This window comes from Lygodium microphyllum, chromosome 19 (genome assembly GCF_053477565.2).
Source record: "Lygodium microphyllum isolate KBCC chromosome 19, Lygodium_microphyllum_v1.1.10, whole genome shotgun sequence".
In the NCBI taxonomy this organism is placed as follows: domain Eukaryota; kingdom Viridiplantae; phylum Streptophyta; class Polypodiopsida; order Schizaeales; family Lygodiaceae; genus Lygodium; species Lygodium microphyllum.
The window spans coordinates 117,739,883-117,756,523 of NC_141153.1; the positions used below are offsets into that span (position 1 = coordinate 117,739,883).

The 16,641-nt window shown below is 40.3% G+C and overlaps 1 pseudogene; it reads right to left on the reverse strand.

Moving 5' to 3' along the window:
- Window positions 1-3,774: 3,774 nt before the first annotated feature.
- The window catches only part of LOC148020309 (uncharacterized), a 28,352-nt pseudogene continuing 15,485 nt past the window's right edge, over window positions 3,775-16,641 (reverse strand).

A 16,641-nucleotide genomic window follows, 5' to 3' on the forward strand; every position in this document is an offset into this window, starting at 1 on the left:
TTCTTTTAACAGAGCGATGGCTACCCGTCTCCCTTTTTTTTTCCCTCCCTAATCCTTCCCTCCCCCCCACAGGGGTTTATATGGGAGAGGGAGAGGTACCTCCCTTCCTTCACGTGGCTCGTGCATGGGCTTATTCCCTCTACGACCCCCAGCAAGGATGCTTAGTCATCCTTGCTATTCCCCCTCCCCTCCAGCACGACAGTCGCTGGGGGAAAAAGGGGGAAAATAATAAGAAAAATTTCCCTTATTCTAAAGCTTATCCTTTTGGCTTTCTAGGAGGAGGTTCCCACGTAAATTCTTTTAACTCGTTTATGCAAGTGGAGATCAAGATACGTAGTATGTAATTCGAAAAATCACACCATCAGCGTATTTTTGGATGTTGGAATTCCCTTGCATGACTATCACGTGGGTTTAGAAATATTCTCATAATGGAAATATTACAGTCAGGCATACCCAATACAATGTCCAAGTACAAATAACATAATCGTGCGCCCATGCGCATACAAAATAATAAATAAATATCCAACGCCTCAATAAATAGGTGTGACAAAATATAGGCGCCATGCCTAAGATATGCGCCCATCAAAATATAAGTGATAACTCGAATACTCGCTATCCTTCAATGCTTTCCTCCGCCACTGCTGCTATCTCGACACATCAACTGACGCATTCACAATCGTTAGTAAAATAATACAATTAAACCGACGAAAGTGAATACCTAGCAGTCTTCAGCTACATAAATAAATCAACTGGTTAGAAATCAATCCTAACCTTAATTTATTACGAGTGCGCACGTTTCCCTAAAACAACATAAATCTGGTAAGATGTAACTCTTGGTCATCGTTCTCGTTATTATTTTTGATGATGATGATCATTCCGCTGTCTTTCGAGATTTATGAGAAAAGTTCCCGGCTAACCGGGAACACCCAACCGTAGGACGCGGACCCATGGCCCATCCTCCGCACTTTCCTCGGTTTGTTTTAGTTAAGTAATTATCTAACACATTAATTTGACATATAACAATTAGCTTCTTTAATTAACCTTGTTAAGCACTGGTTCCTTCACGTAATCTTATCACGTGACATAGAAAAACAACATCAAGCAAGTTCTTTTAACATTTCATTATTTTATCTTTGAAATACAAGGAGTTCCGCCCGTAGGCTTTTCCATAATCTGTCCAAAGGCTAACAAGTAATCTCCATGGATCACTATTCCAAGCTTTCGCCCATCAACTAGTATGCGGGCCTCGAGATCCAATCCCGAGTCACGTTAGCCTCTTGTGTAGGACCCGAAAGGCGAGGGATTTACGGCCAGAGCCCCCCCTGGCACCCAAGCGTCCTCCTGCTCCAAGTAGAACTCAACGGAGAGACCTCTCGTGGCGGGTTCGGTCCACGTTCCTGGCGCGGTCAACAACCCCCTTGGTTAGGGTCAGGCAGGAAGTTGGGGGTAACTGAAGCTGCCTCTCCCTTCAGGCCTTTAACCTGAAGTATACGTACTTGTTTAATTTGTAATTCATAATTCAAACAGAGCCCTAAAATCTCTAGCAAGCACAAACATTTCCATTAATCAACCCAGTTGTATGGCAAACTGCTAAGGAAGTGTTCTTTTCTTTTGAGTGTATCAGCAGTCGTTCTCAAGATGTCTTGTAACTTGGCAAGATCCCTTATATTCGGGTGTAGGGTATACCCAACTTGGTTAACCCTAAGGTACCTTAGATATGCTAGTTTCTGGTTTACACCTTTTCTTAATTAGAAGGATACCCAAAAATATGTCTTTTTGCAAGATAACTTGCGTAAGGATCTGCCGTCCTCGATGAGGGTTTTTCCCTTTTCTCCTTGTGAATCAATCACAAAATGATTTCATACATGTTGCGCAAGTCCTGCGATGGAATAATCTGTTTAGATTCCTTAAGCTGGCGTATGTCAGGCCTAGGGTTTCTTCATTTAGGGACAAACCTTAGTTTCTTATCTTTATGAAATCATTGTCCTTATGGTAAGGAAAGTAGTCCAGTGTTTAGGGTATGAATGTTTCTATGTTTGGATTGGTTCAGTTATCTTTTGGAAGGTAATCTTAATCGTCTTGTCACGGTTTTACTATCCTTGTGACATTTAACTTTATAAGGTTTTTAAGCATTCCTAACACGTCAAAATTCTGGTAGGATAGCATTTCCATTCTGTAGCAAACTGTCATCAATTTTTCTATATGTTTGCAAGTAACAGAGTTCAACAAAAGATTCGTGTCTCTTAATTCAGCGTCAATCCAGATAGGCATTGAAGGATAGCTGATTCTGAGATGGAAGGAACGGTTCTTCTGTGCAAACTACCATAGCGAGCCAGAAGGGATCGTCCTGTAACTGCGCCTGGACATGGCTGATCTTCTTCTTGATAGGATTGTAGGGGTTGAAAGGGAGTAGGACTTTTGCGATGAGGGGGCGATGGAGCGGCTGCAGCTGCACCTTGCTATGACTATCGTCTAGAGCGGCTGCAGGGACGCCTGATTATGACGACGATGACGAGATCGCAGTTGTCGCTAATGCTGATGATGAGGAAGATGAATTATATGGTCGAGATAACGGGTTGAATACCAAGCGTCCTGGTGGGAAAGCTTCCCCTTTCCGTCTTCGACATGATAATCAGGAAGTCTTCAATCGAGCACCCTTAATGGATTCTGGTCCCCTCAGTCACACTCTGCAAGCTCTCCTTTTTATAGATCTTCCCTCCTTGCATCGTATTCCTTCCTTTCTTATTCTTGTTCTGTAGCCCTCCTCCTCTGATTTCCTTCAGCGTCCTTCCTTGACTTTTTCCCTCCTTCCCAAAGTTGCAGAACTCCCCCCCTTCCTTCACCAACTGCAGTCAGATCAGTCACAGGTATTTGTGACCATGGCATCTCTGCACCACCTGCAGCCCTACTCCTTGGATCCAGAGCTGTCACATGCTCTTGTTCATGTTTGGCCTTCTCCAGTAGAGTGTTAGGCGGTGGAACAAAACTTTTAAATCTTTTCTTTTTATTTCGAAGTTAATGGTCACCAACTTCTGGTATGCTGTCCCACTCCTTTGGGGTCAAAGTTGTAAGCTTTCTCTTCAGATTTGCAAACTGCTCTATGATCTTAGGATTTGATGCTCTGTACTTCTCTATCTCCTTCTTCAATCGTTCTTCTCGCCTGTCCTTCTGCCTTAAATCCATCCGCTTGTCAATGCTCTCCCATACAGCATCTGCCTCCTTATCATCTTCATCGTATTCCCCAGTATGAGAAGTAAGCACAATAGAGGGAGCTGAATAAGCTTCTGTCGCTGCCCATAGCCAATGGACCACATAAAAACTCCCAAGGACAATCAGTAGCCCCTTCCAACAGCAGGTGCCTCCCTCTTTTTTCTCCATGTCAACCGCTTTTTCCCAGGACCTCTTTCTCCCTCCAAAAAGCCCTCATTTCAAAAATAGACCTTGCTTTTTCTTTTTGCTCCTCTATTCCTGCCCCATCATATACAACCAAGGTACCACTATTGTAGATGCCTAGAGAAGATATAGCAGCAGAAAAAACTTACTGTGATGGTAACATGTGGGCCAATTGAAGGTGGGATCTACCACTCCATCAACATCAAAGAAGAGAGCACCTGGAATATCAGAAACCTTATATTCTTGAAAAGATCCATTTTCTCATTTAGCATGTACCAAGATGCATTCAATACCTTTCACAAATTGAAGCCTAAAATTCTTTTCTTCATGATTCAACCGCAATGTTTTATGGAATACAGTAGCAATCATAGAAGATCTAATTCAGAAGCTAACATGCATGACATTCTGAAAATATTGAGCTTCACAAAGAACTTCACCAACCACACCTACGAATATCAAAGCACCATATACATAACCAATCTCAGAGTTTGTGCTAGTCTCAGCCACATCTCCCAAAGCTCCTGTGAACTGTTGATCAAAACCTCCTCATCTAGGTTGACTGACCACTTGGCAAGACATGCCAACTAGAGCATTATTGATAAGTTCCTCTTGCTCCAAACCCTCTTCACTATACTACCTACGCAGAACAAAAGTATAATCACAACAACTAAATATGTAAAAAATATCAACTCCCACACACAACTTTTGGGTGGATTTCACACCTCGAATGCGCAGCAATACGACACCGGTATTCCTAGTGTATCACTTAATGGGTCATCAAAGCACTATGATGAGGATTTGGTACATGTAGTACAAGTTATGAAGGGGAAAAGAAGTGTTTGCCAAGTGTAAGAGTGTACACAAGAACCAAGGAGTTACACAAAAATGAAGATGGATAGAGTTCTAAGAAGAGAAAGTGCATTAGTATTGTGTTATTTATTTATGTGTGCATCCAAGGACGCCTGGAAATGTTTTACTTGTGTGTAATGAGCATTGCATTCATTTGGGTCATCCTCTCCCCTACAAGTCAAGGTTTAAGGTCTTTTCTTTCATTAAGAAAGATGAGAGAGGGAATTCTCTCACTAAGAAAGACGAGAGAACGTGATCCTCTGGAAGTGAGGAGAGAAGTGATTATCTCTTTCTAAGGTCTAAAATAACACAAGCTTTTATGTGGAATTCAATCTTAAGGTTGAGGCCTAATGCAATCTAATGAACTCTGCTTATCTATGACTCAAAGTGGTTGCATGGACCACAAGTTAAGAGTACAGTTTAAAAAGCTATTTTTTTGAAAAATCTATTTTTAAAATATCTCACGATAGAAAAAGGATCTCTAAAAATAGGCCGCTTAGGTTATCGTAATTAACGAGATCTACAAATTTCGTGTTGGACATTTTTTCATCCAAACAACGCACAAAGAGATATCTCAAAATTAGTGCTGCAAGTGGAACAACCACATCTTGCATGAAGAACAACTCAACTCTCTCTCCAAGAAGAGAAGCTCTTGAAAGCCTATAAAAGAGGAGGCTCTCTTTGGGTGTAAGGGAGAGGTAGAAGAAAGCATCACTTTGCATGTATCCAAGAGGAGAAGAGAAGGTGCAAGTGCTGCAGAAGGCCTGCTTAAATCAAGTGTTGTGGAAGCCCTGCTGAAATCAAGTTCTAAGAGGAGAAGAGAAGGTGCAAGTGCTGTGGAAGCTCTGTTGAAATCAAGTTCCAAGGGGAGAAGAGAAGGTCCAAGTGCTGCGGAAGCTCTGGTGAAATCAAGCGCCAAGAGAAGAGCCCTACACATATTGTGTAGGAGAGAAGGAGACTCAAGAAGGATCAAAAGGTGCCAACTTCCAAGTTGTGCAAGTGTTAGCCGGTTGTATACCGTGCAAGGAACCGTGATCTTGTTTCCAAGATCTACAACTAAGAACTGGCTTATGTGTAACGGAGGAGCTTGCTCCTTGTCAATAATATAACTCCACAAGGGGGGGGGACTGGACCATCTTCAAGTCCCTAGTGAGTTGCCAATTTCTCTATCTCTCTCTCTACATCTTTCTTTTCTCTCATCTACTCTCCCTTTGTGCCAACATAATATTTGCCATATATATTTTAAGTATATAAGAATATCGAGCGTGTATCTTGGATTTTATTATAGTGGTATCAAAGCAAGTCTCTTTGCTTTTCTCAAAGTAAAGGCGATCCTTGCAAGAAGAGGGTAAAGATGGCAACTGATGAAGTACCTACAAGTGACCAATTACTGGCTCAATTGACAGAGTATCGTAGCTTGTTGGAGATTCCCAAAGTACATCAATTGATTGAAAGCTTAAGGGAAAGGGAAGAAGCTACTTATGAAGGATCGAATCCTCCAAAAGGCGGTTATACTGGAAGAAACACCATTGCACCAATTGATGGTGAAGGTGCAAAGCATCCAATTATTGAGATGGTTCCTAGAAGGAAGAAGGACTCTCGGGTCAAGAAGAGTAAAAAGACCTCACATCGAGTGAGGCGGATAAGGAGGGATTTATCTCCCTCAGCAACAAGCTACTCCCATGATTACTCAAGTTCCTCCTCCTCCTCATCATCTTCTAGTTTCTACTCTCTTGGTTCTAAGTCTCGTGCAATCCACAAACGGACAAAGAGCAACCATAAGAGGAGCAAGCTTAAGAAGACTAAGACTTTCAAGTCTGGGGATAAGGACATAAATTTTGACTCTTACTCCCATAAGAGAGATCTTGCTAAGGCATTAGCCTTTGTCATGCAACTTAAAGTTGCTTTTTCTGATGGTAATTTCTCAAAAAAGTCCAAGCTAAGGCATGTAGGCATGCACTTGAAAGACACCGCTAGCAATTGGTGGTTGACTCTCATTTTGGAGGACAGGAAACCTACGAGCTGGAAAAAGTTCAAGAAGAAGTGCAAGTATCTCTCACCCTCTGAGATACAAAAGTACAAAGAGGAAGGAAGGTGCTTTTTTTGTGGTGAGTTAGGGCATATGAAGCTTGATTGTCCTCACAAAAGGAAGAAAGAAAATGTGGTTAGAGATCCTCCTCTGCCATCCTCAAATTCTGTTCTGGATGTGCAAGCTAACATTCATTCAAATGAGAAGAAAAGACAACTCTTAAAGGGTTGGGGGACACTCAACAATCGACGAGTTTTGATACTCTTTGATCCAGGGTCCACAGATAATTTTGTGTCAGCAGATACTGTTGAAAGGCTACAAATTCTGCCGGATCAATTGGGAATACCTATTGGATGAGGTTCAACATTTGAAGGACTTACAACCAATTCTACTCCTATTCAAGGGAAATTGAATCTTAGAATTGGAGATTAGCGCGACCAAGAATCTTCTCTACTTGCACCCATAGGTAACTATGATGTTATCTTAGGCATGCCTTGGCATTACCAGATTAGACCTCTTCCTGATTTTGTTAAGAAGACCCTTGCATTTCAATTCAAGGGTCCGAACATAGTATGCATTGCTGATGCTAGAGATTGGCCTATGCCAATGGTTAGTCATCATGTTAGCATTTCTAAAGAAATGAAGAAAGCTATTTCTGTGTACATAATTTTTTGTGAGAAAGTCAAAAGAAACTAATGATTCAAGGGCACTTGGTGCCTCTAATGAACACACAATACCAACTAATGCTTCTATGTCTCAGACTTTAAAAGAACCCCTCTCTTTAATTGATCAAGCTAGACATGATTTTGTTAAACAATATGAAGATTGTTTTAGTGATTCACTCCCAGGAGAGTTACCTCCTAAGCACCTGGAAGATCACATAATTGATCTTATCCCAGGTAGTTGACCACCTAACTAATCACCTTACCGAGTAAGTGCAAGTCAACAAGAGGAGATCCTAACACAAGTAAACGAATTGTTGGAAAAAGGGTTAGTTCAACCTAGCTCTTCTCCATACTGCTCTCCAGTCTTACTTGTTCAAAAGAAAGACAGTTCTTTCCATATGTGCATAGACTATAGATCTTTGAATAAGATCACAATCAAGAATCGTTTTCCTATCCCAAGGATAGATGATATCATGGATAAGTTGCAAGGGGCTAGTATCTTTAGTCGCATTGATCTCAAGAGCGGCTATCACCAGATATGGATAGCACCTGAAGATGTTCATAAGACAGCTTTTCCTGCAACATTTGGACTATACGAGTTCTTAGTCATGCCATTTGGTTTAACTAATGCACCCGCCACATTCAATCGAATGATAGAGAGAACTTTCAGACCTCACTCAAAGTTCACATGTGTCTTCTTTGATGACATTCTAATATTTTCATGGTTTGAAGAAGAGTATAGAAAACATATATCTATTGTTTTTCAAGAGCTTCATAAGCATAGACTATAGGTCAATGCTAAGAAGAGTGAATTTTTTTCTTTCAGAAATTCATTACTTAGACCATATTGTTTCTCACAATTTGGTAAGAATGGATCCTGAGAAGATTCGAGCCATTGTTGAATGGCCTACACCTACTTTTGTACATGAAGTTAGAAGTTTATTGGGCCTATGTTCATACTATAGGAGGTTCAACACAAGGTTTTGCATATGTTGCATCTCCTCTACATGCGAATGCCTTTTTGTTGGGGATCAAGGCAACTACAAGCCATTGAAAGAATTAAGTTTCTTGTGACTCAAGAACCAGTTCTCATAGTTTTGGATCCTCAAAAACCTTTTGAAGTTCACCGTGATGCTTCTAGGGATTGCATTGGAGCTGTGCTTAACCAAGAGTATCATATAGTAGCATTTGAGAGCCGACGCCTCAAGGACCATGAGCTACATGCTCCATTATGTGAGAAGGAGCTTATGGCGGTGGTACATGCTTTTCAAGTATGGAAAAACTATTTACTAGGTGCAGATTTTGTTATTAAAACAGATCACCAAATTCTAAGATACCTCCTCACTCAGAAGAAGCTCTTAGAGCAAGAGATGCATTGGACAAATTTTTTATCTATGTTTCATTTTCAAATCCTTCACACATCTGAAACTAAGAACGTGGTAGCAGATGCTCTATCACAGTGACCTTGAGTGAATGCAATCACAACCGTTTACCATAACGAGTTTATGGATTTACCCAAAATGTATGCAATTGATTCCGACTTCTCAACCATATGGGATAGCTTAACTCAAGTCAGTCGATTATACCTTACTCGATTCAAGATGGTTATTTGTATCATCATCAAGCAATTTATGTAGCATTACCATTGCGACATAGGGGTATTCCACCCACTACTCAAGCATTGGAAAGATATTTCTTTTGGCCCACTCTTAGAGCTGACATTGAAAGATATGCCTGCGAGTGCAAGATATGCCAAAAATTAAAGTATGACAGGCATAAACCACCTGGTCTATTGAAGCCATTACCTATTTCCAATGAGCCTTGGGAAATTATAGCCATGGGCTTTATCATGGAGCTTCCTCGCACACAAGCAGGCAATGATGCAATCTGGACTATCATTGATAGATTCAATAAGCAAGCTCACTTTATACATGTTCGAGAGACAATCAAAGCTGATCATATGGCTAAGCTATTCATTGCTCATATTTTGAAGCATCATGGCATGTCTAAGTCCATTATAAGTGATCGAGATCCCTGCATGACCAGCCTCTTTTCGCAAGCTCTCTTAGAGAACCTCGGGACAAAGTTAAAATTTTCATCCTTTTATCATCCTCAAACGGATGGGCAGAAAGAAAGTGCTAATTCTATTGTTTTGGACCTTTTAAAATCCTATGTCTCTGATAATCAAAGAGAATGGGAAAAGTATTTGCCTTTAGTAGAGTTTGCATACAATAATCCGGTGCACTATAGTACTGGTAAGGCACCCTTTGAGATCATCTATGGTAAGCCTCATTTAACACCCATTCTTCTTACAAAGGATAAGATCTTTGCAACATATGAGTTTTTTAGAGACATTGATACAACTTTCACTCAAGTAAAAGCTGCTATCCAAAGGACACAAGAGAAGCATAAACACGAAGCAAATAAGCATCGTGGTAAGTTAGATCTCAAGTTGGGATAGTATGTTCTTCTTAAGTGTGAGAAGGCTCGCTTGAAGAAGTAGAAAAGTCAAAAGGGTAAAGTGGTTAAGCTTTCTAATCGCTATTATGGCCCTTTCAAGATCACAGATAAGATAAATTTTTGTTTGGATCTACCAAGTCATTAGAACATTCATAATGCTTTCCATATAAGTTTGCTACGTCCCTATATCGGAGAACCTCCAATGGAACCAATCAAGGAAGATTTACCTGACATAGAAGAAACAGAAGAGTTCCTTGTGCCTGAAAAAATTTCACACCATCAGGAAAATACTCTAAGGTCAGGTAAGGTATTACGGAAGTTTCTTGTTAATTTTAAGAATTATCCCCCATTGGACGCTCAGTTTATGACTAAGAGAGAACTACAAGACTTTCTAGATCTTCTTAAGGACTATGTATCTCCTCTACAGTTGAGGTCAACTGTTTAGAAGCCAGAGGGATGTCACTAAATTGATTGCTTATTACGCATTCTCTATTTAATAAATTCATGTCAATAAATTAATGACTCAATTTTCTTTAAGTGTTGATGATGATCTAGCATGGCCATGAGACCATTTAGAGACCAGTATTCCTAGTGTACCACTTAATGGGGTGATCATAGCACTATGACAGGGATATCTGGTACATGCAATACAAGTTATGAAGGGGGAAAGAAGTGTCTATCAAGTGTAAGAGTGTACACAAGAACCAAGGAGTTACACATAAATGAAGATGGATTGAGTTCTAAGAAGAGAAAGTGCATTACCATTGTGTTATGTATTTATGTGTGCATCCAGGGATGACTGGGAATGTTTTACTTGTGTGTAATGAGCATTGCATTCATTTGGGGTCATCCTCTCCCCTACAAGTCAAGGTTTAAGGTCTTTTCTTTCATTAAGAAAGATGAGAGAAGGAATTCTCTCACTAAGAAAGACGAGAGAATGTGATCCTCTGGAAGTGAGAAGAGAAGTGATTTTCTCTTTCTAAGGTCTAAAATGACACAAGCTTTTGTGTGGAATTCAAACTTAAGGTTGAGGCCCAAGGAAATCTAATGAACTCTCCTTATCTATGACTCAAAGTGGTTGCATGGACCACAAGTTAAGAGTACAATTTAAAAAGCTATTTTCTTGGAAAATCCATTTTTAAAATATCTCATGATAGAAAAACGATCTCTAAAAATAGGCCGCTTAGGTTATCGGAAATAACGAGATCTAAAACTTTCGTGTTGGACGTTTTTTCATCCAAACAACGCAAAAATAGATATCTCAAAATTAGTGCTGTAAAGTGGAACAACCATATCTTGCATGAAGAACAACTCAACTTTCTCTCCAAGAAGAGAAGCTCTTGAAAGCCTATAAAAGAGGAGGCTCTCTTTGGGTGTAAGGGAGAGGTAGAAGGAAGCATCACTTTGCATGTATCCAAGAGGAGAAGAGAAGGTGCAAGTGCTACGAAAGCCCTGCTGAAATCAAGTGCTGTGGAAGCCTTGCTGAAATCAAGTTCTAAGAGGAGAAGAGAAGGTGCAAGTGCTGCGGAAGCTTTGCTGAAATTAAGTTCCAAAGGGAGAAAAGAAGGTGCAAGTGCTGCGGAAGCTCTGGTGAAATCAAGCGCCAAGAGAAGAGCCCTACACATATTGTGTAGGAGAGAAGGAGACTCAAGAAGGATCAAAATGTGCCAACTTCCAAGTTGTGCAAGTGTTAGCCAGTTGTATATTGTGCAAGGAACCGTGATCTTGTTTCCAAGATCTACAACTAAGAACTGGCTTATGTGTAACGGAGGAGCTTGCTCCTTGTCAATAATATAACTCCACAAGGGGGGGGGACTGGCCCATCGTCCCCATCGTCGAGTCCCTAGTGTGTTGCCAATTTCTCTATCTTTCTCTCTACATCTTTCTTTTCTCTCATCTACTCTCCCTTTGTGCCAACATAATATTCGCCATATATATTTTAAGTATATAAGAAAGTTGAGTGTGTATCTTGGATTTTATAACAATAATGACGGAAGCTGATGAAGGTCATGCGGGGAAGACAAGACGATGAGATGGAGTCGATGATAGAGTTAAAAACTCCATATTCGGGATTTTGGGAATTTTCCATCAATATGGGAAAACCAAATCAAAATGGATTTCATGAATTTTGGGAATTTCATTAATTTGGAACTTGGTGCAATTAAGCATATTACTGCTTATGGTTGTTTCCAAGAGATTGAAAAAAACTCAAAAAGGTGGTGTTAATAAACACCTTAGTTTTAATATCCTTGAAATATTCAAGGAAAATCTTTAGTCGATGGATTCATGTAGACTTTCTTTAGCCTTCAATACAACCTTTGGGGGAATTTTTTTGGGAGATTTTGTACCTTTCTTCATCCAAGAGAAGACAATGCTATCTATTGTTTCCCATCATTCACGATCTTTTTTGTTGCATATCCAATGTTTATCCCAACAATTAAAATACACCTCTGCATCTGTAGCATTTTGACGACTACAAACTGGTGGCCAATATTGTATATGTACCTTGTTGAAGTTTTTGGAATGTCTATTTGTATCGACCTCAGTTTGTGCAACACCAAGCCATATTGGATATATTGGATCTGAAGGTCTAACAAGCACAAAGTCATCTTTCTTAACATCAAGCATTGGTTCAAATGCATGTTTGGGTTGTTTGCTCAGAGGACCACAATAGTGATCATTCAACTCTTCCAATCCAATGAAGTCATCTGCATTATCTACATCTATATTGGTTACATCACTTTGTGTTCTTGGCCAAAATTCTATGAAAAATAAATCTTCTTGGACATTTGGAGTTTGAACAGTGTAGATCATATGTTTCCAATAATCAATCACTGATGTTATAAACTTTGTGAACTTTGCTTCAGGTCCTTGTACATTTGACCATCTTTCCCAATACTTCAAATAATCTTTAACTCCACTTACTACTTCTTGATGATCCTTCATGTACTCAAACATGGGCAGCAACATTGGAACACCCTTTGGAAGAGTAGGCTTTCTTACAAGGTCTCTTTTCCATAATTCAATGCTACCTTCTCTTGGTAACTAGTATGGGGACTTTGGATGCATCTTGTATTGCATGACAGGTGTATCTTCTTGCATATAAAACCGAAATTGAAGAGGTTTTGAGTGACCAACAAGTGTATCTTTCGAATCACACAAGTATCCCTCAATGTATCTCTTAAAGTCAAGCACATGTGTCAATAAGAAAGGTGTAGGACTAGTCATCTGGCATGATTGAAAATGTTGGATAAGATGAGGAAAAGTGAAGGTCATGCTCATCCTTAGCTTCTCTGAAAATTTGCTAAACATTGCATCGATGTCGTCATGTGTATGACCCACCATGAGAAACCCAAGCTGGATCATCTTGAATGTTCCTCGTGCAAAAAGCAATGATAGTTATGCAAAGAGATAGTGATTTTTGTTTTCTGACCCACAATTATCAAGTTGAAGAAGTAAGTTCTTTGGCAATCGTTTGAAATGATGGTGGTCATCTTGTGGTGTATTATCTTCCATGCATGATTTATTTTGTGCAACACCTTGATGGTGGTCTAGTGCTTTTTTCGAGTTGAGGGCATTTAGTAGCACAGAGGTTGAGGCAATTGTGAAGTTAGGATCATGAGGCCATAGATCGAGTGAGAAATGTCCATATCTACCTTCTCCATGTCCATGTGTAATCATGCCTGTTAAAGAAACTGGTAGTTGAGTAGATCTTTCAGTCTCTTTTGATCGAAGCCTTAACCTAGGGATAGCTGTCTTTTGCTGGTCCATTTTATCATGTATGATGCACAAGTTTTTATCTGGATCTAATGCTGAGGCCAAGCGCCAACTGTAGTATTTGTTCCGACAACTTTGTTGTTGTAGCATGTGACATTGACGCTTCTTTAGAAGCACATTTTGCTCTTGAAGACACTTTGTTGCTGCAAGTTGCTCTTTGATCTCTGAGCAAATACTACATTTGGAGAACTCACTTGTCTTTGCTAAGGTTACATGCTTGAACTCTGTGTTCCAAATACGATTGAAGGTGGACAAGGACATTTGCTTACATCCAATACCTCTCAATGTTGTATTTACTTCTGCCCATATATCTACTTGCTTATAAACATCTAGGATGACCAATTGTGTCTCCCTTGATCCATCTTGCATTGTTCTACTCTTGTGTGGCATTTTCTCCGCATTCTTCTTAACAAAGTCTCTAAGGATGGCTCTTCCCATCTCTGTGTGATCCCAAGCTGCTCTTATTACCCCCTTGTTTCCATGCATTGCCCTCCTCACGCCATGCTCAAATTGTGTTTTGTACCTGTAAAAAGATGTCTTTGGGATTCCATGAATCTCATACCATGCCCTTCCACATACCACTTGTCCATTGAAGATAAAGATGTACTTCCTTGTTCCCAAGTAATCAATCCTACATGATGATTCAAACTTGTCATAAACATAGTTTGTGCGGTCTTCAAATTGCAATCCCCAAAAGTATTTACGTAATTGTTGCATTGCTTCTCTATCAGCAAACTGACAACACTTTTCTTGGCAACAATCAATCATGGAAACCTGTGAAATGGAGTCCATAGAAGTCCTCAAGTTTGCACCTTTAGGGGCAATAATTCGAGGCTTTCTATTGACCATACAATATGATCTCTTCTGAACAAAAATTGATTTTTTTGCAGAAACATAATCTTCATTGGTATCTTCCATGTTTTTGGCACAAGCATTTGTAGATGGAAATTGCATGTATGATTATTGTTGTAGCAGTGATGTTCCATCATCAAAGGTGACTTGTTTAATAGGCCATCTTTCCAAAGTGACACAGTGGAGGTTGTCATCTATGTATGTTTCTGTGGTTTGATCAAGGGCTTTATCTACCACCACACCAACATCCTCTTCTCCTAGCAATTCAAAGTTTATCACATCATATGGAAAAGCCAATAATATAACCCCTGTCCCAACACACACAGTGTTGCCTTCTGTCCATAGCATCACTCTACGTTCTCTCCAACTTTCATGAATGCTAAGCACATCAATATCCTCAGAAGGTCTGATTCGTAATCATCTCTCTGTCATGAATTGTTATTGAGTTTGAAACAACCACCACATCTTTCTTTCCCCATTTTGCAAAACCACCTACAGCTTCATGAACCTTCATTGCATCAATTGTTGGGAATGGCAAATACGCTGCTACATTTAAACATTTATCAATAGCCACTGAAATATATCCATCTTCAAAAACACTCAAAACTCAAGCCAAATACATATAACAAGGATAAAAGTTCATTGTGATCTTTATGGAAAAGGATTTAGCCAGATGGTCAAAACCTCTATTGCAACTATTTTACACAAGACTTAGGATTAAAATTCTTTGTGATATCCACAAGAAAAGATTTAGCCATATGGTCAAAACATGTATTTAACCTAGATGATAGCAAGAATAATAATTTTTTGTGATGTCCATAGAACAAGATTTAGCCAAATGTTCAAAGCCTTTATTGTATGTCAACAAGAATAAATAATTTCTGTGATCTCCATTGAAAAATATTTGATCAAATGATCAAAACCTTTATTTCATGTATTCCACATGACAACAAGGATAAATGTATTTTTGAGAAACTTTGACCTTGTGTTTAAATGTTGAAACCACAATGACCTCTAAAGAATAGGAGATTTCATTCACTATGACACAAAGTTATAAATATTGAGAAAATTTTAGCATCAATTAGAAGCTATTTGAGAAGGAGATATAATTTTTATCATGGTTAAATATTTATAAATCTTATATTACCTACTTGTTGATAATAGTAAAATGTATCATATTATATTTTATTTTTAAGTTATACTATTTTATTCTAAATCATGTTATATTAGAATATCATACTATGTGCATATTATGGAATATATTATCAAAATATAATTTAAAAATATATATATTAAATTAATTTATTAATAATTAATAAATATAGTTTAAATATATTAAATCATATTTTGTAAGATTATGTATATTAAATGTATCTAATATGTAATGTGTAATATCATTGAGGATTTTGAACCCACCTTAGTGATAGTTCGAGAGTAGAATCTCTAGTAGGGTAGGATAGAGAGTATGTAGGAAAAATCTCTAGTTGTGGAAATAGGGGCAATTTCACAATGGTGGGTTCTTAAGGAGGGGCGAGGGGGAAGGAGCTGGTCTAGGAGAAATGCCCCTAGTAAGATTTTGAGGTCAATGTCTTCCTCAGTGGAGGTTTGGGAGCAATGCCCCTAGTGGGGTTTCAAGATAGCGCTCGTTGTAGGGATTTGGGGGCAAAGCTCCCAATGGGGGATTTAAGCGGTAGGGCCCTTGGTGGGGGTATGCGGGCAACACCCTTAGTAGGGGGTTGGGGGTAGTGTCCCTAATGGGGGTTTGGGGGCAACGCCCCTAGCGGGGGTTCGAGGGTAGTGCCCCTGGTGTGGGGGTTTGGGGGCAATGTCCCCAATGGGGGGTCTAGGGGGCAGCACCCCTTTGTGGGGGTCTGGGGGCAACGCCCCAGCAGGGGTTCGGGGGCAGCGCCCTCGGTGGGGGTTTGGGGGCAATGCCCCTAGTGGGAGTTTGGGGGCAATGCCCCCAGCGCGAGTTCGGAGGCAGCACCCCCGGTGGCGGTTTGGGGGCAACGCCCCCAACGGGGGGTCCGGGGGGCAGCGCCCCCCTGTGGGGGTATGGGGCAGCGGGGGTTCGGGGGCAGCACCCCCGGTGGGGGTTTGGGGGCAATGCCCCCAACGGGGGGTCCGGGGGGCAGCGCCCCCCTGTGGGGGTCTGGGGGGAACGCCCCCAGCGGGGGTTCGGGGGCAGCGCCCCCGATGGGGGTTTGGGGGCAACGCCCCCAACGGTGGGGTCCGGGGGCTCCACATAACAAGTTATGGTTATTCGAATAGCATGATACATTAAGTGATTCGTTTCATGAGTCGGTGTTTACAACTAATCATGACGTTTTTCAAAATGAGTTTCTCTTCCCCTCCCTCTCTCTTCCACGTAACTCTCTAACTTGAGCGTTTTCTCTGTTGCATTTTTAAAGTTGCAGGTTTCGCATCTCTGATCCTCTACGTTTTTATCTCTGCTCTCCTGTCGCCCCTCTCTTACTACAAGTGTTGCAGCCCTAATCTTTGGTGGTTCTATCCCCCTCCTCTTCTTTGACTACTCTCCACTGTTTCATTTTCTCAAACTGAAACAAATTGTGCAGTGCAATTTCTCGTTTGAATCAGGGTATTTCTTCGACTACT